This window comes from Gallus gallus, chromosome 7 (genome assembly GCF_016699485.2).
Source record: "Gallus gallus isolate bGalGal1 chromosome 7, bGalGal1.mat.broiler.GRCg7b, whole genome shotgun sequence".
NCBI lineage: Eukaryota > Metazoa > Chordata > Aves > Galliformes > Phasianidae > Gallus > Gallus gallus.
The window spans coordinates 27,676,172-27,690,224 of record NC_052538.1 but is presented as its reverse complement, the minus strand read 5'-3'; the positions used below and the strand labels follow the sequence as shown (position 1 = coordinate 27,690,224).

The following is a 14,053-nucleotide window of genomic DNA, read 5'->3' as shown; positions in this document are numbered from 1 at the left end:
GGAGCCGCCACACAGAGCCGTGCGGGTGCAACCGCTTTGGGTGCGGAGCTGTTCTGAGGAACGGCTGCACGTGAGGGAGATGCGGCCTCCGGTCGTTCCCCAGATCATGTGGGGTTGTGGCGATCACGGAGGGTCGGGACTTCTGGCCGCAGCCCCTTCACGCACACTGCTGGCCGCGTCCCACGGGGAGAAGGGGAACCGCGGCGTAGTTCCCTCCAGCATCGCCGTACCATCTCCGCCGGCACCGAGGCACTGACAACTCTGCTCCACGCACCTCGAGCGGGACGGAAACCAAGGATGGAAGCGAAGAGAAGGAGCGCAGCGCGCAGCCCACCCCCGCTGACCGCGCCCGGCTCGGGGACGCGCTCCCGCCCGCTGACCCGCGCGTAACCCTGCGGGCGCTCCGCTCAGCGCGGCTCCGCTCCTCGCCCCGCCGGTCCTCCGGGCGCCTTCCCATGGTGCACCGCGGCGCGGCGGCGCTCTGGCCGCGCTGTCGCTGTCACCGCCAGCAGGAGGCTGAGGGCCGGCGCCGCCGGAGCAGGAAGAAGCCGCCGCCGCCAACTTCCTCTCGGCCTCCCCTCCCCCCCCCTGCCGCCGCCGCCGCCGCCGCCGCCTCCCCTCCCCCGCGCCCCGCCATGCCCGGGGCCGCGGCACGGCTGCTCTGAGCCGCCCCGCGCCGCCGCCGCGTCCCGGCCCGCCTTCTCCTCGCAGCTCCGCGGCCGGTAAGTGCCGGCGAGGGGCAGCGGGAGCCGCGCGGCTCCGAGAGGGCCCGCCCGCCGTGCCGGGGGTGCACCGGGGAGGGGGAAGGAGAAGGAGAGGGGAGCGGCGCCTCGCGGCTCGTTCTCGGCGCGGCGCTCCCGCGTAGGCCGCGCTCGGCGCCGGAGAGGCCGTTCCGAGGAGGGAGGCGGCGGGAGCGCTGCTGACCCGCTCCGCCGCCGGGCCCGGGCCTGCGGGAGCGCACGGCCGCGCCGGGGCCGCCCGGGAGGGGTTGGAGCCGACGCGTTGCGCCGGGAGCGCGGAGCGGCCGCTGACAGGCGGACAAAGGGCCGCGGGCGGACGGACGGACGGACAGGCGGGCGGGCTGCGTTCCCCGGTTCTCCCGGGGCCCATTGTTCGCGGTGTAAGCGGTGAAGCCGCCGAGTTGCGAGGGGGCTCCTGGCGAGCGCCGGCCCCCACGCGCGGCCTTCCCTGCCCCGTGGCTGCAGCCCTCCTCGGGGGCGAGCGCGGCGAAGCCTTTCTTCGTTGGCTCGTAAGAAGGGAAGGCGTTCGCGTTGCAGGCGTAAATCATCGCTCCGATCGGCTCATTTTGGGTGCTGCTCAGAGGTGTTTTTGCGCAAGGGTAGGATAAATATGCGGAGCCCGGCGATGGCAGCAGTGGTTTTGCATTGGAAGCCTACCTGGAGCGTGACCTCCCTGTGCGTGTGCACATGTGACATCCCGGCTCGGGGAGCCGTAGGTGGGAGAGAGCTTTCATTTCTCTCCAGCGGCACTGCGACCTCTGGGACCGGCGGATCGCAGAGCAGCACGGTCTTCTCGCAAATGGGATCTCAGTGGCTTTGTTTGCTGTAGTTGCCCGCAGATGACAGGCAGGCTGTGCGTGCTGGCTAGCAGCATGTACCTGGGCCTGCCCTGCTTCCACATCTTGGAGTGCCCAGATCAGATTTCACTCCTGTAAGTGATACAGCTTTCGCTCCGCGCGCGTTTGGGAGGAGAGGAGTGCTAACCTACATCATCTTCTGCAGGCGTTCTTAACGCTGTTCTCAAAACCAGGCTAGGTCCATTAATGACCAAAACTAGACTTAAAATCTGTCCCGCCAGGAGGAAACATGACATACCTCCAGGCAGTGCTGGTTCTCCAGCATCCGGCCTCAGCGCGCTCCTGGTGACAGCTGTCAGCTGGGGAACGGTGGCAGTGCAGGGCAGCCCCCAGCTCTGCAGCCGGTATCTATGGGCACTGCTGGTTCTCAGTGCATGGGGTTCAGTCAGGCCTGTCACAGAAGCAGCCTTGCTCCTGCTGCAGTGATTGAGGAAAGTTCTACAAAATCAATTCTTCACTCGCACCATTTCCCTGCAAACAGTTCTTGTGTCCTCGTGGTCAATATTCAGCGGAATGTACACGTGTGTTCAGTTTCCAGAGGTATTTTCTTTGTCGTCCTTTCTGCATGCCTGCAAGCTTCTCATCCCCAAATATACATGTGCTTAGTGAGCTCATAGAGCTGAATGAAGCTGAAAAAGACAAAACTGGCCTCTTGTACTGAGCTCTCATCTACTTGTTCTGTCTTCACTCCTGGGGCTCGGGCCTGACTTAACACATGGATGTGTAATCTGCACCTTAGTTATTGTCCTTCATGTGTTCAGTTTCTGCCATAGTGAAAACATACTGTATTGATGAAAAATCCCTAACATAACGGATTATGAAATCAAATCGTAAGTAGGTAAGTCACTACTTGAAGACCAGAATGATTAAAAAAATATTATCTGGAAGAAAAGTTACTCCAAATGTTCCAAGTTACATGGCAGGCTAAATTGTTTGCGTGAAGGAGCCTTTTGTAGTGTTATGTAGTTTCTTAAAAGGTGGTTTTCATGCCCTGTTCAGTGTATACATTCATTGATATTATGATTGAAGGCTGTGTGGAGCGTGCGTATGATGTAGAGAGTTGGCGCAATAAAACCGCAGGGGCTGGAAATTTGTACTTGCAGTTGTGAACGTCTGTGTACCAGTAATGTTACAGCTGAGTTATGGGAGTGTTTAGGATTTATATCTCCAGTGAAACATGATAACACTGCATCTGAAAGAGCCTCGCTCGCTTCTAGCTGAGGTCTTTGCACTACAGGTTTGATGATGTCAATTTGGGAGCAGTGAAGTTCAGGATATTAGTTGGTAGCTTATTGATCTAGGTAAAATATTTTAAAATTTACTAATGAGGAGGGAAGGTGTGTTGTATTCTAGTACTGTGGTGCAGAGCAGAGCGGGGTTGTATCTGCTGCTGGAAGTTAGAGATGTGTTTAGTTTAGTGATGCTCCTGTGAGGAGCGTGGCTGTGCTGCTGTCCCACTGCGAATATTGCCAGTGGAGACGTGGCTGGGTGAGCAGCTGTGCGGGGTGGCCCTTCATCAGGCTCAGAAGTCTCTAATTGTTTATCTTAGTTTGGAATTAAGTTTGATTTAATTTTGGCTCTAATATAAAATATGTTTTTTTTTTTTCTGTGTGTAGTAACAAAAATGAGATAAGAAGTAATAACATACATATAGCTGATGAGTAGACGTAGTGGTGGTGTTTTGGAGACCATAACCTTGAGGTCAGGGTGTCTGATTTGGTTGTCTGAACTCAGAAATCTTTCCTACTGAATGAATGGGGCAAGGACTGAAAAGTAGTTGTGACTGGAAGTATTCTTGTTTTAAGGATTCCTAAGTGGATCTAACATCACAGAAAAGTTCTATTTAAAATAAGCACTTTTTCTCCCTCAGCATGGCATCTTAACGATCTTAATGGTAGCTGCCTTTCAAACCAGCATCATTTATGATGAAATAGATTCAAGCCTTTAGCTTACAGCCTGATCTGTCTGAAGACACGTGAAGCCCCATGGACGTAAGTAACCATGGGTGTCTGCTTTTACCAGGTTACAAGGTGATGTGAAGCATCAGTGTGGTGATTCACTTGTGTCTTAATTTGTTTGCCTCTTCTATATATTGACATCTAAGCAGAAACCCTTGAAGTGGCATTGAAGTTTATACTTTTAACCTAGTAGTTTTTAGGAGCTGAGACATGGCTGTTAGTGGGATGCGTCAGAAGGAGGTATATACCAAGAGAAATCCTCCCTCCAATGAAACAAAACCCATTCACACTTGGAGATTTATTTTCAGTTAGGCAAATTCTGTTAGTTAATTTATTTCGGTTATCTTTCAGTGCAATTAAACTCCCATCTGTTGCATTCATTAGCACACTATGTATTTTAAATACACAATCTTTTCGTCATCTCACATAGTATATTTTATACATCAGCAATAATACCATGAAATACACAGATGTCATACGTTAAACCTATTTAACTTCTAAATTATCATACGAGTTTAAATACAGTAATGTATGTGAGTTTTCCAATATTGTTTCTAATTAAAACGTCAGCCCTTAACTGCATGGAGAGATTTTTCACGGATCATTCAGATATTCAGCATTTTGGATAAAATATTTGGAAAAATCCACGACACGTTATCAGTGTGTTAATGTATTCAAGACTGATACTGAAAGGTGATGGTTTTTACTAATAATGTAATACGGTTAATAGATTACTAATTTCTATTACTTCGTGATCTCATTGCAGTTTGGAAAACAGCGAGGCACAGCTCTTGAACAGAGTCCCTGCACTGGCCTTATCCTGCAACTGATATGCTCCGCAGACGTGTTAGTATTGCAGTAGCTGTGTCTTGTCACAGTTTATGCGGAAAACTCGAAGACAGTGCTGTCTAATTCTCTCCTTATGACTAGGATGACATTTTTGTATGTGCCGAATTAAACAGTCTGATGATGAAATGAAATCTGTGTGGGAAGAAGTTCCAACCTGCGAGCAGCAGTAGGGTGTCATTTATGAGCAGCCTAGCGAACGTAAACTGTCTGGATGTGGGGGAAAAAGCCCACAAGATGCATGCGAAATACCTGTGAGGCAAAATAGTCTATTGGTAGAGCATTGGTAGTGCTGATGCGGAAGGCCAGTGTGATGTCTGTGTAATTGAACTCAGATGTGAGGTTGATAAACAGCTGTAGAGTAGGAGACTTCAAATGACAGCTACGTCTGTAAGGGAAGTGGATGTCCATTCATAAAAACTTCAGTGACTACCTTAATGGCATGGGAGTAATTTCCCATCAAGTCCATATTAACTTTTACTACTTATGTACTCCAAAATTAGTGTAAAAGACATAATTAGGAGCATTTACAGTGCCTGTGACATCAAGTCCTGGTCATGCTACCTTGTGCAAGAGGTGGAATGGCAAATACTGATGCGGGGCAAGTTTCATAGTTGTATGTTCACTGACAGCATTTAAGCAAGAAGAGGGAGATGAGTGTATTTGATACCATTTGAATCTTAACTTCTACCCAATTTTCCTGAAAATATGCCACTTTTTTTTTTCTTTTGTCAGGATTAAATTCAAATCAAGAAAGTGGGGATGTGCACCTAAGAAGTATGTGTGCATATGTGTGTGTGGATGTATAAAAAAAATACTTCTTGCATGTATTTGTGGTGATCTCCAGCCCGAAGCTTTAGTCACTGAGTGTGAGGAATGTTCAGCATAAACTGGAGTGTGTTTTGCCAAACACGAGCAGCACATGGGCTGCCTGGGATGTAGCTGCAGTCCATAGCTTGCTGGGAAGGGGCAGAGCATGGAAGCAGTTCCTGCGTTGGCCAGCTTTCTGCAGGCTTCCCTTGGTAGTGGAAACTCTTGCGTCTGGCTTTCAGCAAGTGAATCCATAGCATTACTTTGCACGCATTCTTCAGTTTTGCAAAAGGAGCAAAAGGAATATTAAAGCCAAGAGATGAGTACATTTCACCGGACTTGATGTGCACAGATGACTTTTTAGCCTGTAAGCGTTCTAGCAGTCACTGTTTCCAGATGCAGTGGATGATTTCAACATTTTTCAAGTAAATGTACTCTAAAGCAAATGATCATCTTTGCTGCTGACCTCCTGAAATGTCATTCTCTCCTGTTTTTGAGCACACACACTGATTTCTGGCATGGGTCACTGTTATATGTCAAAGTCACATGAAATCTGTGTGAGGTGGATGTCAGGCTTTTAAGCTGGGACATTTATAGCACTGAGCATTTATAGATGCAATAGTAACTATAAATAATTTTTTAAGATCTTCCCATTTTGTGTCCAGAGTTCCTTTTAACAAAGGAGTTCTTTGGGAAAGATTGGTAAACTCAAGCAACTCCTTCTTCTGCTCAAGTCATCTTACACTTCCTACAGCGAGGCAGTGTTTTGTGATGACCACGGTTGGTCAACTGTGGATAGAGCCAGCCCATCATCAGGGTACCACAGAGTCACAGAATTGTATGGGTTGGAAGGGACCTCTAGAGATCATCTAGACCAACCCCCCTGCCAAAGCAGGCTCCCTAGACCAGGTTGCACAGGTAGGTGTCCAGGTGGGTCTTGCATATGATAACACCACGGTGTGATGGCATTGTTTCAGAATGTGGTCGCTCGTAGATCTTCCAGAAGAGTCTGGAATATGGTTTTTGACTTAGCGTTGTGGCCTTATAACCTCTTTTTTTGGGTAAAACCTACTGAAAAGGTGTTCTGTGTGAATACTGTGTCAACGATATAAACCAAAAATGAATAATTCATATAAGGGAAGACTGCCGTCATCCCTTAAGGAAACTGTATCAGACTGCAGTTCTTTGGAGCATCCTCTGTCACTGGTGAGCCTGACAGTTTCACCCTGGTGAATTTCTGTGGGCTCAGCATAGAGATGTGTGAGTTATAGATTGTCTTCTGGGCATCTGGAAAGCTTGGATTGTTTTAGGGGGATAAGGAAGTGAAGGAAAGCTACTTGGCTTTAATGTTCTGTTTTCCTTGTTGACATTCTGAAGTTTGCCAGTAATATCTTCTAAAATGACTCATAGAAAATAAATCTGTTTTATTTAAAATACGTGCTTTTGCAATCACAGATTATTTACACTTGACACGAAATCAAGGGATTGGGAGGGAGGAATAAAATAGAGTCTATAGGAAAGGAGCATGCAGAGGGTGATCACACAGTTGTCCTAATATATTGCTTGAATATGCAGACAAGGCAGCAATTTGTAGGCAAAACCAGTGATTTGTTTTCTTAATCTGACGGTTAAAAGTAGATCAAGCAAACCTGACATGTTCGGGCTTTCCTGGTGCCTGGTAGGAACCCACTCTTAGTGGTATGTACACCTTATTGGGTCAAATATATGGAAGCTTTGAGTGCAACTTTACTGTCGCTTTTCAAGGAGCAACAGTATAAAAGGACCAATTAACATAAAACCTAATCTGCCAGTCCTTTGCCTGACCCTGCAGTTTCTGTTGTCCCCGGCTTGCATTCCTTAAAGGTCACAGGACAGCGCGGTGCTTTCCACAGTTGCAGTGATAATGACAGTATGGCTGCATATCTGAAAAGCACGGGATCTATTGTAAACGTGTGCCTCAAATTTGCTGTACAATTGGGCAGCCCTTCAGTTTCCATCCTCGGTTATGTGCCAGTGTTGCTCCAGTGCTTGCATGGCTTCTCCTGACCCCGTTGCTTCTGGGACATGTCAGTGCATTGCGGGAACCTGGGTGAGGGCATGCTGGATTTTTCCTTTAACAAAATCCTATAAGAAATGTTTCTCACCCTACAGGTTGCTTTCCTGCTTGCTTAGAGATATGGATGGCACTGGATGTGTTTTACTAAGACTTGGCTTCACCGTGGAGTTGCTTGACTAGTGGTTCTCAGAAATTCCAGACCTGCTTGGGGTGGTAGCTTTTAATTGCTGCCCTGTGAGTTAATGGCATTGAGAACCATCATGATTCTTGTTGCTAATAATTATTGGAGTTATTATAAACACAAATCATATCTTTTGATCAATCTGAATTCTTGTCTTACTGTATTCCAACACTTAATTAGCGAGAATTAGCTGCAGGGTACCAAAGTTATTGAGCTAGAATCCAATTTATACAGTCCTTTCCTCCAGGAGCGCACAATCCTAAGTTTCAGGTTTTGGATCATTTTCACTGTTAGTTAACGGGCTAGAATATCTCTGTTGTTACTGCTCTTATTAAATGACTTCTAGACATCTCATGTTTTGGCTTGCCTTGATCTGAAAATGAGCTTAAGTGTTTTAAAATTGTTTGAGAACAGTCAGGCTGTAATGAGGACTAATCACCTCAGGGCATGCGATGGAAGTCAGCGGGGTTCCCTCTTTGTGTGGCTCTTGGAGTACTGTGGGACAGCAACTGGGAGGTGTGCTGGGTGGGACAGCCTGGGGGATGTGCTGCAGAAGGGCTCTGTGGTTAGCAGTTACCTGATTTGACGTTTTGGTCGTTTTTCCTTTGGAGTGAGGATCAGGCAGATTAAAATGAGGCTGACTTACAATTCTGGTATTTTATGTAAGCAGGATAGGAATAGTTCTTAGCTGATTCAGTCTGACCACAACTGTTGGTTATCTGTGAGGAGGTGATAGATTTGTTGCAACAGTGTGGGGGGAAAAAAAAAGTCCTGACTGTACAGAATTGTACTCTTCAAATACTTCTTTGCTGCCTTGGCAATTTTACATCGTCTGTCACTTGTGCTCTGAGAGTGGCTTTTAAGAAAGTGGCCTATTGCTTGCCATCCTCGATTTAGAATCTATTTCTGCTGCTTCCCCCTCTGGCTGATTTCCTACTGTCTTTTAGTACGAATGTGTCTGTTTATGTACTGCCTCTTCTCTTTCTCCTTGATGGAGGTGCTTGATGCTCTCCTTACACTCTGGTGGCAGTGGTTAGTGAGGTCACAGTCCCTGGTTCCTGGGATGAAAGTTGCTCCATGGCACCCTGTTCATAACAGGTTGAATGCTTTGAAAAGTAATTACAGATTTATTTTATTCACTACTGGTCAGTGACCTCCCTAACTATAGCATCCCAAGATTCTCTGCTGCTTCTTTTTCACTGCGCTGTAAAGGAATGAAAGGGCTGCCAGCCCTGGAACCAGGTGATCTTTCAAGGCCCTTCCATCCCAAGCCATTCATTTACAATGCAAGACCGCTTCCAATCATACATAAGGTGCTGTCACTTACTATTTTCATATTCTGATAGAGCTGTCATCTCTGAAGGGTCCAAGCACCTTACAGAAATATCTTCTGCATTATGATTAGCAACTGTCCCTTGTGTTTCTATATTGCTTCCCCAGGAGATTATTATTACATAGGCTTAGTTCTCCCATCAGCTGAGTTGTGTGTGCCTTGTGTTTGTTTACATTAGCAAAAGTGAGGTGGCTAAGCTTATTTGTGCTTGAAATAGCTTATTTTCTGTGTTTTATGTTCAGTTTAGTATTTTTTGGTTGCTGGGTGTATTAATCTTGTGGCACCGGTCCCCCGAAGCCCTTTATTTTTACTGCAGGCAGGTTGGACTTACTGTGTTAGAGGAGTGGAGCAGTCAAACAAGCTGTCTGCCTCTAGGCTTTCAGAAGGCCTCTTTTGGCATATTCTGCTCATGCTGATGGCTTTGAAAGTGCCCTCTGAAGGTAACACGGTGGTGTTTGGAAAGCAGTATAGAAAGAGAATTTGCTCTGTCTGCCCACAGTGAATCTCCTACAAGAGAGGTATTCATTCTGTCATGTTTTGGACTAATTGGATTTTCTGAGGTTACTGTTCCATGTATGGGTGAAAGGTGTGGTTGAAATATAACAAATACACCTTAACAATAAAGTTACACTGGGATATAAAGGAGAAAAAGCTCGACGTGTGAGCAGTTACCCTGCAGAGGGCCAGCAGCACCTCTCACAACTTATTTCTAGATGTTACACAGAGTGTAGGCTTACCTTGAATAAGTTTACTGTAATGAAGTTAAGGAAAAATTGCGTATTCAGTTTGTGCCAGCATCCTAGAGCTGAAATTGCAGCTTAGGAAAATGATTCCTGTATTCCAAAACATGACAGCTGCCCTCACAGTCTGAGAGCTGGTGTGTAAATAATGATTTCAAATGCTTCAGTGAGACCTAAGAATACTGTCTGTGCTCAGTTGGATGTTTTGCATGCATTGTTTGTGTCCATCACACCTATGGTTTAGATTATTGTTGGGATTTTCCTAAAGGCTTTCTTTATCCTGTCCTGTATGTAAATGAGAGGTGCCTTCCCGAATCTCCGAGACAGCTGTGGGTTTTGCTATTAAGGTCTTGGGATCAAAATCTTCTTGATTATATTTACATTTGCATGTTATCCAATAAGTAATTGACTTGAATTTTTCTGTAGTTATTATTTTTCTTGAATGCCTATGGATGGGCTTTTAGAAAACAATGAGAAGTTAAGTAAGGATATTACAGACAAGAGAAGTATGCACTTGGAAGAACGTTTTTAGGTATAAGTAAGTAAACGTTGAAATTACAGCATGGAGTTTTACCTATGCCACTGTAAATTTACCATAGTAAGTGTATTTGCATTGCTGTAGCCTAATAGATTGCTCAATTCTTTTATATTGTGGTCTTCAATGAGATGTGAACTCAGTGTTTCCTCCCACGGCGACCCCCAGATTTCTGAACGCACAGTGGGATGGATACATGGTACTCACTGAACCAGCAGCTGCTCAGTTGTTTGCTTTCTTCTCATTGCATAACGCATTCTCTTACTGTGCCCAGCTTAATCTTGCTTTGAAGGCAGAATGAATATATTTCGTTGAAAGAGGGGTTAGTGAGCCCCTCATAAATAGCTCCTGCTGCTCTCTTCACACCTAAGCCCTCTGTAGGTCATCGCTCTGTTGTAGAGATAAGGAAGTGGAAATACAGGGAAAGGGAAGACGATTTGCTGAGATGACAGATGTGCCCAAGAGCAGTGGCAGAGCTGAGAAAAGAAGCCACATCCATCAGTCTCTCATGGCTCTGTTCCAACATCATGGTTTTATCCACTGTTTCTCTTTGGTCATCCTGTTGTGCTTGCCTTTTCTAGATGCCAGCTCTGTCCATGCTCTCCCATTCCTCGTGTGATTCTCCACCCAAGTGTATCAGTTAGAAACATGCTGGTTATGCTGTCTGATCTGGGAGTGGGTCCCAGGGCAGGCTGAAACACTCTCGTCTGCCTCACTTGCTAAGTAAGTGATGTGGGCATCCCTCTCCATCTTGTGTATGCCACCTTCTTCCCTCAGGAACTGTGTTGACCACAGGAACAAGAACACTATAAAGTGATTAGTTCACCCTTGCGACCTATACTGAACGTTGCTTATTCTGACAGGTTTTTTCACTATTCCTCAGGGAAATGATACGGATACTGTATTCTTGTCTTGTGGCTGGAGAATTGATGCCTGGGAGTAAGACCAGAACCTGTGTTTGGTCTGGATGTCCACTGAGCTCTTTAAGAGCTGTAGAATTGCAGATGATGTCTGGAAGGATGGAGGATAGGACTCTGTTTTGCAATATAGTGTTGAACTGGTCATGACTTTCTTTTCCTGCCTCATTTACACTCATTTTGGCCATTGTAAAAATGGACCAATGGTGGTATAAACTATATATATTGTACTTACATACAATGCCAATAGGTGAGACAGGCAAATTATGAAGACCCAGGCACTTGTCCCAGACTTTTGTATGTATGGATGCAACATCTTGTATTCTCCCAGGGCTTTTTGTGTATAGGATTTTAGGGATTTTTAAAAATCAGTCTGGAAACCCCAGAAATACTGTTGTACACAGATACATGGAGGCCTTTGCCATTTAAGCCAGAAGGGTAACTGATAGCAACAGCAGGTTATCATCTTCTGTAAAATAACACTAGCATAGTGCCAGAGACAGGAAGGGGGGAGCACGAAGAGATGCCTCACAGATATTTGCAGGGAGCAGAGCAGTGGTGAAACCCAGGAATTTCTCCACTTAACATTAAAAAAAAAGGTTTAAAAAAGCAACGTATTTCTCTTTTCTATTTGTTTTCAAGGTGAAATTATGTGAGATGGGCCGAGCCCGTTAGCATGTGGATGCTGCAGAGAGAAGTCCTTGTGGTAAATCAACTCAGCAGGATAACCTGGAAGAAAATTAATAACTGAAAACAAAACAAAACAAAACAAAACCCCAAACCCACAACAGTTTATGAACTGTTTAAATGTCTATTTGTATGAGCACAGGGTTGGTGCAAAAGATAGGGTCAGAATGGAGCAGTTAGGAGGAGGGAGAAGTGCCCCTTTCGGTGTCAGTTAGCCACAGATTGGCTTGCTATGCAACATAACTGCTGTTAAAGATAAACAAATAAATGAACATTCAATATCTGCAATATTGTTACAAAAACTCAGCTCAGGCATGCTTGTCATATGTAACATTTTACAACATTTTAATGAGTTTGCTACACTGGTAACATCCCTGCGGGTTTTAGAATGCAACCATGGCTTTGTTAACACGGTATCGAAAGCTTTCTGATAGCCGTGTTTGCTGTTAGACTGTGGTTTTGCTGGTGGTGATCTAGTACTGAATTTAGGGTAAGCAAGATGGCAAGGATTTTCATGCATGGATAATTTTATGCACAATAAGTAGATTTTCTGGGAGTAATCCTGTTGGTTGTAATAGGACTATTCACAGCTCAGTATGAGTGGAAGTCTGTGTAGGATCAGGCCCTGTGCTGCTGGCATGCAGTCAGCACCGTGGGGCATTTAGGAACAACTGTGCAACAAGTCCTAAGAGCGACTGTATCGTACGCTCTGGTTCAGAAGGTGTTAATTTTCAGATCTGTGAACCTTTTCACAACACGTCGTGTTTGATTGCTTTCCTTCTGATCCGCGAGTCGACACATTTTAATTCATTCCTATCAATGCATGGATGTTAATTCTGAAGTCTTTGTTTTAGCTTTGTCTTATTTTCTGAGTAGGGAGAAGAGATAACATCATTTAATGTTCTTTATTTAGAACTATTAATGAGGGTATTATTTTTCACTTTCCAGGCTTTGGCTGTATGTTCAAAATGGAACTTTTGACATTGTGGATGCTAGCTGTGTTTCCTTTTATATTAGACTGTATCAATATTTTAATAATGCAGACAAGTATCTTTTCTGATGTGAAAATCCACGACACGTTTCGTGATCTGATTGGGTTCACTTGAATTCTGTGGATTTGTGTTACCTGATATTCACTTAAGCTCCGAGTTTAGCATGAATCATTGTAGTGTGGCCATAGGGATGAGCCCTTAGAGACAATAATATGCTCAGGCATTCCCATACATTGCTTTTTTCTGAAGTTTCTTTACCTTTTGCACTGGTAGCCTTTCTACAGTTTGTTGCTTAAAATCATTCTTCCAAAGGCTGCGGGATATAGGTAAAACAGCAGATCTTTAAGTGAACCCAATTAGCATCTCTGGGTGCTTGCTGATCATTAAATAACACTTTACTGCTTGCTTAAGTGAAGGAGAGACAGGGCAGGTAACTGCTCACCACCTTTGGTCAGGGTGGAGAAAAAATGCTGCACCACATGTTGTGCTCTGGTGGCTGTCGAGTTTTGTCCCTTCCCTTCAGGGTGTCTTTTCAGTTTTAATACCTAGCAGCCACTATCCCAAGTAGACGTTTTTAGATATTAATGTGTCCCTATGATTTATTTTAATTTTCAGTTCCGAGTTTGAAAGCCCCTCATGCTTTTCTCTTACGATAATTTTGCTAGAATCACAGAATAGCTTGGGTTGAAAAGGACCACAGTGATCATCTAGTTTCAACCCCCTGCTATGCGCCACCAGACCAGCTGCCCAGAGCCACAGGCAGCTGTTTGGTTCATTGGGAATATTGTGTTTCCCACTCAGCTCTCCAACTCACTGCACCGTGATCTTTGGAAGGACTGCTGTTAGGGTACTGAAGTGAGCAGCTGTTGAGAAGTGCCATAGGGCTTGGCACAGCAGCGGTGTTTGAAGTGAAGCAGCGTGGTTCCCTGGCTGGAGATGCTCTGCAAGCAGCTGCTGCGCATTGTGTGAAAGGAGAAGGGGCTGAGATATCTGATGAGCCCTCTTCCATGCTTTCTCTTCCCATCTTTCTTTTCCCCACGTGTGCCTATAGATGTCTCTTGTGAAATGCTTTGCACAAAGTAAAGGTTTGGAGAAGCTCTACTTTTGTTGATGGCTTTTTTTCCCTCTATATAGTCAAAGAACATGCCAAAATCATACGATTGTTTGGTGGAGCTTGATAAACTTCTGGAATTCCATGGAAAATATCTCTGCAGTAAGGATAACAGTGCTTTATGCCAAGAAAAATACTTGTGTATGTTCATGTATGGTTTGTTATTTTACCTTCAGTCATGATAATCTCAAAATAAGTTGATCTTTATCTCACAGATGCATCTTGCACTTAAAATATTTATTTAATCTGTACAGGCTTAGTAAAGTGAGCTTGTCTGAATGCTTTTAACT

General features: G+C 45.3%; 1 protein-coding gene across 3 annotated transcripts in view; it reads left to right on the top strand.

Moving 5' to 3' along the window:
* The first annotated feature begins 614 nt into the window (after positions 1-614).
* Positions 615-14,053, top strand: part of ZNF148 (zinc finger protein 148) — a 38,186-nt gene continuing 24,747 nt past the window's right edge. For 2 of the 3 annotated variants that reach the window (XM_015289966.4, XM_015289965.4), the window contains exon 1: positions 615-722. The gene's annotated coding sequence lies outside the window, so the exon portion shown is untranslated. Of the gene's footprint in view, positions 723-4,321; positions 4,402-14,053 lie in introns of all 3 variants that reach the window. The other variant, XM_046943760.1, reaches the window with a different exon arrangement.